Here is a 10,388-nt window from a genome sequence, read left to right as displayed (position 1 = left end):
TACATAAATCAACAGAGAAGAGCTGATAGAAGCGAGAGGACAGTGGAGGGAGAGGCGAGGCTGCGCGAGAGCCAGGTGGAACCGGAGAGGCAGGTGCAGCGGAGAGGCAGTGAGCAGTGGAGCGGAGAGGCAGGTGAGCGGAGAGGCAGGTGGCGGAGAGGCGAGGCAGCGGAGAGGCAGGTGAGCGGAAGGCGAGATGCAAGCGGAGAGGCAGGTGCAGCGGAGAGGCCGAGGTGGCGGAGGCAGGTAGGGAGGCATGAGCGGAGAGGCGAGGTCGCGGAGCGGAGAGGCGAGGTGCAGCGGAGAGGCGAGGTGAAGCGGAGAGGCGAGGTGAAGCGGGAGCAGGTGCAGCGGAGGGCCAGGTGGAGGCGGAGAGGCAGGTGGAGGCGGAGAGACCAGGTGGAAGCGGAGAGGCCAGGTGGAAGCGGAGAGGCCAGGTGCAGCGGAGAGGCCAGTGCAGCGAGAGAGGCCAGGTGGAAGCGGAGAGGCAGGTAGAGCGGAGAGGCCAGGTGCAGCGGAGAGGCCAGGTGGAAGCGGAGAGGCAGGCTGCAGCGGAGAGGCCAGGTGGAGCGGAGAGGACGAGTGCAGCGGAGAGGCCAGGTGGAGCCGGAGGCGAGGTGCCAGCGGAGAGGCCAGGTGGCAGCGGAGAGGCCAGGGTGCCAGGGATAGAGGGCCAGGTGGAGCAGCGGAGAGGCCAGGTGCAGCGGAGAGGCCAGTGCAGCGACGCGGAAGCCAGGCGGTGGAAGCGGAGAGGCCAGGTGCAGCGGAGAGGCCAGGTGGAGCGGAGAGAGGCCAGGTGGAGCGAGGAGCAGGTGCCGGAGAGGCCAGGTGAGCGGAGAGGCCAGGTGAAGCACGGAGAGGCCAGGTGCAGCGGAAGAGGCCAGGGGAGCGGAGGAGGCCAGGATGCGCGGAGAGGCAGGTGCGAGCGGAGAGGTGGTGCAGCGGAGAGGCAGGCGAGGTGGAGCGGAGAGGCCAGAGCTGCAGCGGAGAGGCCAGGTGGAGCGGAGAGGCCGAGGCGGAAGTGGAAGCCGGTAAAGGCCAGGTGGAAGCGGAGAGGCCAGGTGCAGCGGAGAGGCCAAGGGCTGGAGCGGAGAGGCCCGAGTGCAGCGGAGGAGGCCAGGTGGGAGCCGGGCGAGCGCGGAGTGCAGCGGAGAGGCGAGGGCGGTGGAGCGGGAGAGCGCGAGGTGGAAGCGGAGAGGCCAGGTGCAGCGGAGAGGCCAGGTGGAGGCGGAGAGGCCAGGTGGAGGCGGAGAGACCAGGTGGAAGCGGAGAGGCCAGGTGGAAGCGGAGAGGCCAGGTGCCACGGGAGAGGCAGCGTGCAGGCGGGGAGGCCAGGTGGAGCGGAGAGGCCAGGTAGAAGCGGAGAGGCCAGGTGCCAGCGCGAGAGGCCGAGGCTGGAGCGGAGAGGCGAGGTGCAGCGGAGAGGCCAGGTGGAGGCGAGAGGCCGAGGTGCAGCGGAGAGGCCAGGTGGAGAGCGGAAGGGCCAGGGGGTGGGAAGCGGAGAGGCCGCAGCGAGCAGCGGAGAGCGAGGTGGGAGGCGGAGAGGCCAGGTGGAAGCGGGAGGCGAGTGGTACAGCGGAGAGGCCAGGTGGAGCGGAAGAGGCGGAGGTGCAGCGGAGAGCCAGGTGGACGGAAGGGCCCGAGACGGTGGAACGGAGAGGCCAGGTGCAGCGGAGAGGCGCAGGGGAGGCCGGAGAGACCAGGCTGGAGCGGAGAGGCCAGGAGGAAGCGGAGAGAGCCAGGTGCAGCGCCGCGAGCCAGGTGCAGCGAGAGGCAGGTGAAGCGGAGAGGCCGGTGGAAGCGGAGAGGCCAGGTGCAGCGGCATGAGGCCCAGGTGCAGCGCGAGAGGCCAGTGGAAGCGGAGAGGCCAGGTGGCAGCGGAGCGAGGCCAGGTGGAGGAGCGGACGAGGCGAGGGCAGCGCGAGAGGCCCAGGTGGAGCGGAGAGGCAGCTGCAGAGCGGAGGGCCAGGTGCGAGGGAGAGGCGAGGTGGAAGCGAAGACGAGGCCAGGGCCAGCGGAGAGAGGCCAGGTGGAGGCGGAGGAGGCCAGGTAGAAGCGGAGAGGCCAGGTGCGTCATTGCGATGAAAAACATGAGTCAGTCAAGACATGAGACACGCAGCTCAAAAAGTCCCCTATTGGTCTGGTTTAGGCCATACCAATTGAACTTACTATATATAACAGATGCCCTCGTCACATTTCTCAAAATATTAAGTATAAAAATAAATAGTGAGTTATTTACTAATTCATATGAGCTTGTCTTTTGAATGATGTGCTTTGCCTTTTGTAGAGTGGGGGTTCGGTTAAATTGCAGAGAATCGAATCATGGAATCAAAATAATAATTTGTGAATCGCAAACAGTAAATCAAATAAAAAATGTATAACCTTTTATTTGTGGTATAAACACAACCAGTCACAATGTTTAATCTGATGAGACTACTTCAAAAGTCTCCTGCAGTCTACCTGCGACCGTACATCCACTCCACATGTTGTTGTGTTACAGCCCACATCCACATGTTGTTGTGTTACAGCCCACATCCACATGTTGTTGTTTACAGCCCACATCCACATGGTGTTGGTTACAGCCCACATCCACATGGTGTTATGTTACAGCCCACATCCACATGGGTTTATGTTACAGCCCACATCCACATGTTGTTGTGTTACAGCCCACATCCACATGTTGTTGTGTTACAGCCCACATCCACATGTTTGTGTTACAGCCCACATCCACATGTTGTTGTGTTACAGCCCACATCCACATGTTGTTGTGTACAGCCCACATCCACATGCTTGTTGTGTTACAGCCCACATCCACATGTTGTTATGTTACAGCCCACATCCACATGTTGTTGTGTTACAGCCCACATCCACATGTTGTTGTTTACAGCCCACATCCACATGTTGTTGTGTTACAGCCCACATCCACTCCACGTGTTGTTGTGTTACAGCCCACATCCACATGTTGTTGTGTTACAGCCCACATCCACATGTGTTATGTTACAGCCCACATCCACATGTTGTTGTGTTACACCCACATCCACGTTGTTTGTTACACGCCACATCCACATGTTGTTGTGTTACAGCCCATCACATGTTGTTTTTACAGCCCACATCCACTCACATGTTGTTGTGTTACAGCCCACATCCACATGTTGTTGGTTACAGCCACATCCATTGTTTACAGCCCACATCCACATGTTGTTGTGTTACAGCCCACATCCACATGTTGTTGTGTTACAGCCCCACATCCACATGTTGTTGTGTTACAGCCCACATCCACATGTTGTTGTGTTACAGCCCACATCCACATTTGTTGTGTTACAGCCCACATCCACATGTTGTTGTGTTACAGCCCACATCTCCACAGTGTTGTGTGTTACAGCCCACATCCACATGTTGTTGTGTTACAGCCCACACCACATGTTGTCCATGTTTGTGTTACAGCCCACATCCACATTGGTGTTGTTACAGCCCACTCCACAGTTGTTGTGTTACAGCCCACATCCACTGTTGTTTGTGTTACAGCCCACATCCACATGTTGTTGTGTTACAGCCCACATCCACATGTTGTTGTGTTACAGCCCACATCCACATGGTGTTGTGTTACAGCCCACATCCACATGTTGTTGTGTTACAGCCCACATCCACATGTTGTTGTGTTACAGCCCACATCCACATGTTGTTGTGTTACAGCCCACATCCACATGTTGTTGTGTTAAGCCCACATCACATTTGCTGTGTTACAGCCACATCACTGGTTGTTGTGTTACAGCCCACATCCACATGTGTTGTGTTACAGCCCACATCCACTCCACATGTTGTGGTTACAGCCCACATCCACTCCACGTGTTGGTTGTTAAGCCCACATCCACTCCACGTGTTGTTGTGTTACAGCCCAAATTTAAAATGGATTCAATTGAGATGTTGTGTCACCGGCCTACATACAATACCGTGGCAGGTGGCGGGGCGGCAGGTAGCCTAGTGGTTAGAGCGTTGGGCCAGTAACCGAAAGGTTGCTAGATTGAATCCCCGAGCTGACAAGGTAAAAATCTGTCGTTCTGCCCCCTGAACAAGGCAGTTAACCCACTGTTCCCAGGSCGTCATTGAAAATATGAATTTGTTCTTAACTGACTTGTCTAGTTAAATAAAGGTAAAAAATAAAATACAGCATAATGTCAAAGTGAAATTATGTTTTTCGACATTTTTGCAAATTAATTAAAAATGAAAAGATGAAATGTCTTGAGTCAATTGGTAGATATGTAAAAAATAAAAAAGCAAACATTGAATATCCCTTTGAGTATGGTGAAGTTATTAATTACACATTGGATGGTGTATCAATACACCCAGTCACTACAAAGATACAGGGGTCCTTCCTAACTCAGTTACTGGAGAGGAAGGAAACCGCTCAGGGATTTCAKCATGAGGCCAATGGAGACTTTGAAACAGTTACAGAGTTTAATGGCTGTGATAGGAGAAAACTGAGGATGGGTCAACAACATTGTAGTTACTCCACAATACTAACCTAATTGACAGAGTGAAAAGAGGAAGCCTGTACAGAATACAAATATTCCAAAACATGCATCCTGTTTGCAATAAGGCACTGAAGTAAAACTGTAAAAAATTTGGAAAAATAAATTAACTTTATGTCCTGAATACATGGCGTTATGTTTGGGGCAAATCCAACACAACACATCACTGAGTACCACTCTTTATATTTTCAAGCATAGTGGTGGCTGCGTCATGTTATGGGTATGTTTGTCATCAGTAAGGACTAGGTCGTTTTTTTAGGATAAAAATAAACAGAATAGAGCTAAGCACAGGCAAAATCCTAGAAGAAGACCTGGTTCAGTCTGCTTTCCAACAGACACTGGGAGACAAATTCACCTGTAAAGCTTACCCAGAAAGACTCACAGCTGTAATTGTTGCCAAAGGTGATTCTAACACGTATTGACTCAGGGGTGTGAATACTTCTGTAAATTATGTTTTTGAAAACATGTTTTCACTTTGTCATTATGGGGTATTGTGTGTAGATGGGTGAGAAAAGTATATATTTGATCCATTTTAAATTCAGGCTGTAACACAACAAAATGTGGAATAAGTCAAGGGGTTTCAAAACTTTCTGAAGGCATTTTTACTCCTGAAGTTATGTAGGAGTTTGACAGCTTTTCATTTTTTCACTCATCTGAAAACATTTCGAAAAACGTAATTCTCTTTTAAATTATGGGGTATTATTTAAAATCTCAATTTTGAATTCAGGCTGTAACACAACAAAATGTGGGGGGGGGGGGGGGGGAAACATTATCTTACCAGGTGGAAGGCTGTGCAAATTGTTTTACTTCTCCGTCCTCTCTTTCTTTTGAAAAAGGTCAAAGATAATCGAGGAGAGGCGAAAAAGAGGAAACGTGGAAACAAATGCGCTTGTACGAATATGAGACTCTCCTTATCCACGAGGCAATAACACTTTACAGAGGAGGACTCACAAAATACATTGTAAAGTTATAAAAATAAAACCTGCTAGTTGTGGCAGACATTTTATAGACATAACGATAAGTAGAAATATTGTCTTTGACTCCAAGTATCGATGTATGTATTTTGCTGGTAGTGTTAGCTAGCTCTAAATCGGCTGTACCACTACAAAACGCTGCATCGATTGTTCATTCTCAGGGCTTTGTCCCCCCCCCCCCCCCCCCCCCCCCCCCCCCCCCCCCCCCAACACACACACACGCCTCCCATTACCACCCTACTCCCACTCAACCTGGCAGCCGCAGTCACGATGCACACTCACCCCAGCCTCTTCAGCCTGCCATGGGATCTTGTTGTGGATCTTCGCACGCACCCACACACACACACACACACACACACACACACACACACACACACACCACACACACACACACACACACACACCACACACAACACACACACACACACACACACACACACACACACACACACACACACACACACACACACACACACACACTACAGTTGAAGTCAGAAATTTACATACACTTAGCCAAAATACATTAAACTCAGTTTCACAATTCCTGACATTTAATCCTAGTAAAAAATTCCCTGTTTTCTAGCGTCAGTTAGGATCACCACTTATTTTAAGAATGTGAAATGTCAGAATAATAGTAAGAGAATTACTTATTTCAGCTTTTATTTATTTTATCACATTCCCAGTGGGTCAGAAGTTTACATACACTCAATTAGATATGTTGCTAGCATTACCTTGAAATTGTTTAACTTGGGTCAAATGTTTTGGTAGCCTTCCACAAGCCGCCCACAATAAGTTGGGTGAATTTTGGCCCATTCCTCCTGACAGAGCTGGTGTAACTGAGTCAGGTTTGTAGGCCTCCTTGCTCGCACAACGCTTTTTCAGTTCTGCCCACACATTTTCTGTAGGTTGAGGTCAGAGCTTTGTGATGGCCACTCCAATACCTTGACTTTGTTGTCCTTAAGCCATTTGCCGCAACTTTGGAAGTATGCTTGGGTCATTGTTCATTTGGAAGACCCATCTGAGACCAAGCTTTAACTTCCTGACTGATGTCTTGAGATGTTCTTCCAATATATCCACATAATTTTACTTACCTCATGATTACCATCTATTTTGAAGTGCACCGTCCCTCCGCAGCAAAGCAAACCCCACAACATGATGCTGCCACCCCGTGCTTCACGCTGGATGGTGTTCTTCGGCTTGCAAGCCTCCCCCTTTTTTCCTCCAAATATAACATGGTCATATGGCTAAACAGTTCTATTTTGTTTCATCAGACCAGAGGACAATTTCTCCAAAAAGTCACGATCTTTGTCCCCATGTGCAGTTGCAAACCGTAGTCTGGCTTTTTTTATGGCGGTTTTGGAGGCAGTGGCTTCTTCCTTGCTTGACGGCTTTCAGGTTATGTTGATATAGGACTCGTTTTACTGTGGATAATAGATACTTTTGTACCTTGTTTCCTCCAGCATCATCACAAGTCTCTTTCTTGTTCTGGGGTTGATTTGCACTTTTCACACCAAAGTATGTTCATCTCTAGGAGACAAACGCATCTCCTTCCTGAGGGTATGAGTCGCAGTGCTGTTTGTTTGTACAGGATGAACGTGGTACTTTCAGGCGTTTTGAAATTGCTTCCCAAAGGCATGTTCCAGACTTGTGGAGGTCTACAATTTATTTTCTGAGGTCTTTGCCTGATTTGTTTTGATTTCCCATAATGTCAAGCAAAGATGGCACTGAGTTTGAAGGTCGGCCTGAAATACATCCACAGGTACACATCCAATTGACAAAAATGATGTCAATTAGCCTATCAGAAGCTTCTAAAAGCCATGACATAATTTTCTGGAATTTCCAAGCTGGTTTAAAGGCACAGTCAACTTAGTGTATGTAAACTCTGACCGACTGGAATTGTGATATAGTGAATTATAAGTGAAATAATCTGTCTGTAAACAATTGTTGGAAAAATTACTTGTGTCATGCCACAAAGTAGATGTCCTCCACGACTTGCCTAAAACTATAGTTTGTTAACAAGAAATTTGGGAGTGGTTAAAAAGAGTTTTAATGACTCCATCATAAGTGTTTGTAAACTTCCGACTTCAACTGTCAACACACACAGCACACACATCCACACCACACTACACACACACACACCACACACACACACACACACCACACACACACACACATACTACATGGACACATACGTTATATACATTAAATACAGACATGAAACACATGCACACAAACACACATGCCGGTATTAGTTAGTATTGCTGTTTTGTTTCAAAGATCTGTATTATTAGTATTGTATCTGCTTTACCAGAATCTGTACTAGTTTAGTATGTGTCTGTTAACCAGATCTGTATTTAGTTAGTAATTTGTATTACTAGTTAGTAGTGTGTCTGTTTACCAGATCTGTAACTAGTTAGTATTGTGTCTGTTTTACCAGAGCTGTATTAGTAGTAGGTTGTCTGTTTACCAGATCTGTACTAGTTAGTATTGTGTCTGTACTAGTTAGTAGTGTGTTTCTGTTCACCAAATCTGTTACTTAGTTAGTATTGTGTCTGTTTACCAAGATCTGTATTTAGTTAGTATTGTGTCTGTTTACCAGATCTGTATTAGTTAGTATTGTGTCTGTTCACCAGATCTGTATTAGTTAGTACTGTGTCTGTCACCAGATCTGTTATTAGTTTAGTAAATTGTGTCTGTTCAACCAGATCTGTATTAGTTAGTACTTTGTGTCTGTTCACCAGATCTATAAGTTAGTATTGTGTCTGTATACCCAGATATGTTACTAGTTAGTATTGTGTCTGTATTTAGTTAGTATTGTGTCTGTATACCAGGATTATGTATTAGTTAGTATTGTGTCTGTATTACCAGATCTGTACTAGTTGTATTGTTGTCTGTATTAGTTAGGATGTGTCTGTGACCAGATCTGTATTAGTTAGTATTGTGTCTGCTTTACAGATCTCTGTATTAGTTTAGTATTTGTGTCTGGTTACAGATCTGTACTAGTTAATTATTGTGGTCTGTTTAAACCAGATCTGTACTTATTAGTATTGCTGTCTGTATAGTTAGTATTGTGTCTTGTTTACCAGATCTGTACTTAGTTAGTATTGTGTCTGATTAGTTAGTTTATTGTGTCTGTATACCAGATCGTATTGTTTAGCATTGTGTCTGTATTTAGTTAGTATTGTGTCTGTATACAAGATCTGACTTTAGTAGTGTTGTTGTCTGTTTACCAGATCTGTATTAGTTAGTATTGTGTCTGTATACCAGATCTGTATTAGTTAGTATTGTGTCGTATTAGTTAGTAGTGTCTGTTATACCAGATCTGTACTAGTTAGTATTGTTGTCTGTTACAGATCTGTATTAGTTAGTATTGTTCTGTATACCAGATCTGTACTAGTTAGTATTGTGTCTGTTTACCAGATCTGTATTGTTAGATTGTGTCTGTATACCAGATCTGCTTACTATTAGTATTGTGTCCTGTTTACCAGATCTGTAATTAGTTAGTATTGTGTCTGTTTTACCAGATCTGTATTAGTTAGTATTGTGTTCTGTTTACCAGAAATCTGTACTAGTTAGTATTGTGTCTGTATTAGTTAGTATTGTTGTTCTGTTACCAGATCTGTACTAGCGAGGATTGTGTCTGTATTAGTTAGTATTTGTGTCTGTATACCAGATCTGGTATTTAGTTAGTATTGTGTCTGTATTAGTTAGTATTGTGTCTCGTATACCAGATCTGTACTAAGTTAGTCATTGTGTCTGTATTAGTTAGTATTGTGTCTGTATTACCAGATCTGTATTAGTTAGCTTTGTGTCTGTTTACCAGATCTGTATTAGTTAGTTTGTTCTGTATTTAGTTAGTATTGTGTCTGTATTACCAGATCTGCTACTAGTTAGTATTGTGTCTGGTTTACCAGATCTGTATTAGTTCAGTATTGTGTCTCGTATTAGTTTAGTATTGTGTTCTGGTATTACCAGATCTGTACTAGTTAGTATTGTGTTCTGTTTTACCAGATCTGTATTAGTTTAGTATTGCCTGTCTGTATTAGTTAGTATTGTGTCTGTTTTACCAGATCTGTTACTAGTTAGATTTGTGTCTGTATTTAGTTAGTAATTGTGTCTGTATACCAGATCTGCTTATTAGTTATATTGTTTCTGTATTAGTTGTATGTTGGTCTGTATACCAGATCTGTACTAGTTAGTATTGTGTCTGTTTACCAGATTCTGTATTGTAATCTTGTGTCTGTATTTAGTTAGTATTGTGTCTGTATACCAGACCTGTAACTAGGTTAGTATTGTGTCTGTTTACCAGATCTGTATTAGTTAGGTATTGTGTCTGGGTATTAGTTAGTATTGTGTCTGTTTACCAGATCTGCTTATTAGTTAGTATTTGTCTGATTTAGTTAGTATTGTGTTCTCGTTTACCAGATCTGTTATTAGTTAGTATTGTGTCTGTTTACCAGATCTTGACTAGTTAGTATTTTGTGTCTGTTTACCAGATCTGTATTAGTTAGTATTGTGTCTGTTCACCAGATCTGTATTAGTTAGGTATTGTGTCTGTTTACCCAGATCTGTACTAGTTGTTATGGTGTTCTGTTTAACCAGATCTGTTACAAGTTAGTATTGTACTGTTACCAGATCTGTACTAGTTTAGGTATTGTGTCTGGTAATACCAGATCTGTACAGTTAGTATTTGTGTCTGTTTTACCAGATCTACCATACGACCAGCATGTAGAGCCAAACCACAGGTCGTGTCTCAAATGGCACCCTATTCCCTATATATCACGTGCACTTACTGTTTGACCATAGTGCCTATAGAGCCTATTCCCGATATATAGTGCACTAACTGTTGACCAGGGCCTATAGAGCCCTATGTTCCTTATATATT

This window comes from Salvelinus sp. IW2-2015, unplaced genomic scaffold (assembly GCF_002910315.2).
Source record: "Salvelinus sp. IW2-2015 unplaced genomic scaffold, ASM291031v2 Un_scaffold3747, whole genome shotgun sequence".
Classification (NCBI taxonomy): domain Eukaryota; kingdom Metazoa; phylum Chordata; class Actinopteri; order Salmoniformes; family Salmonidae; genus Salvelinus; species Salvelinus sp. IW2-2015.
Note: the sequence above shows the minus strand (reverse complement) of the source record.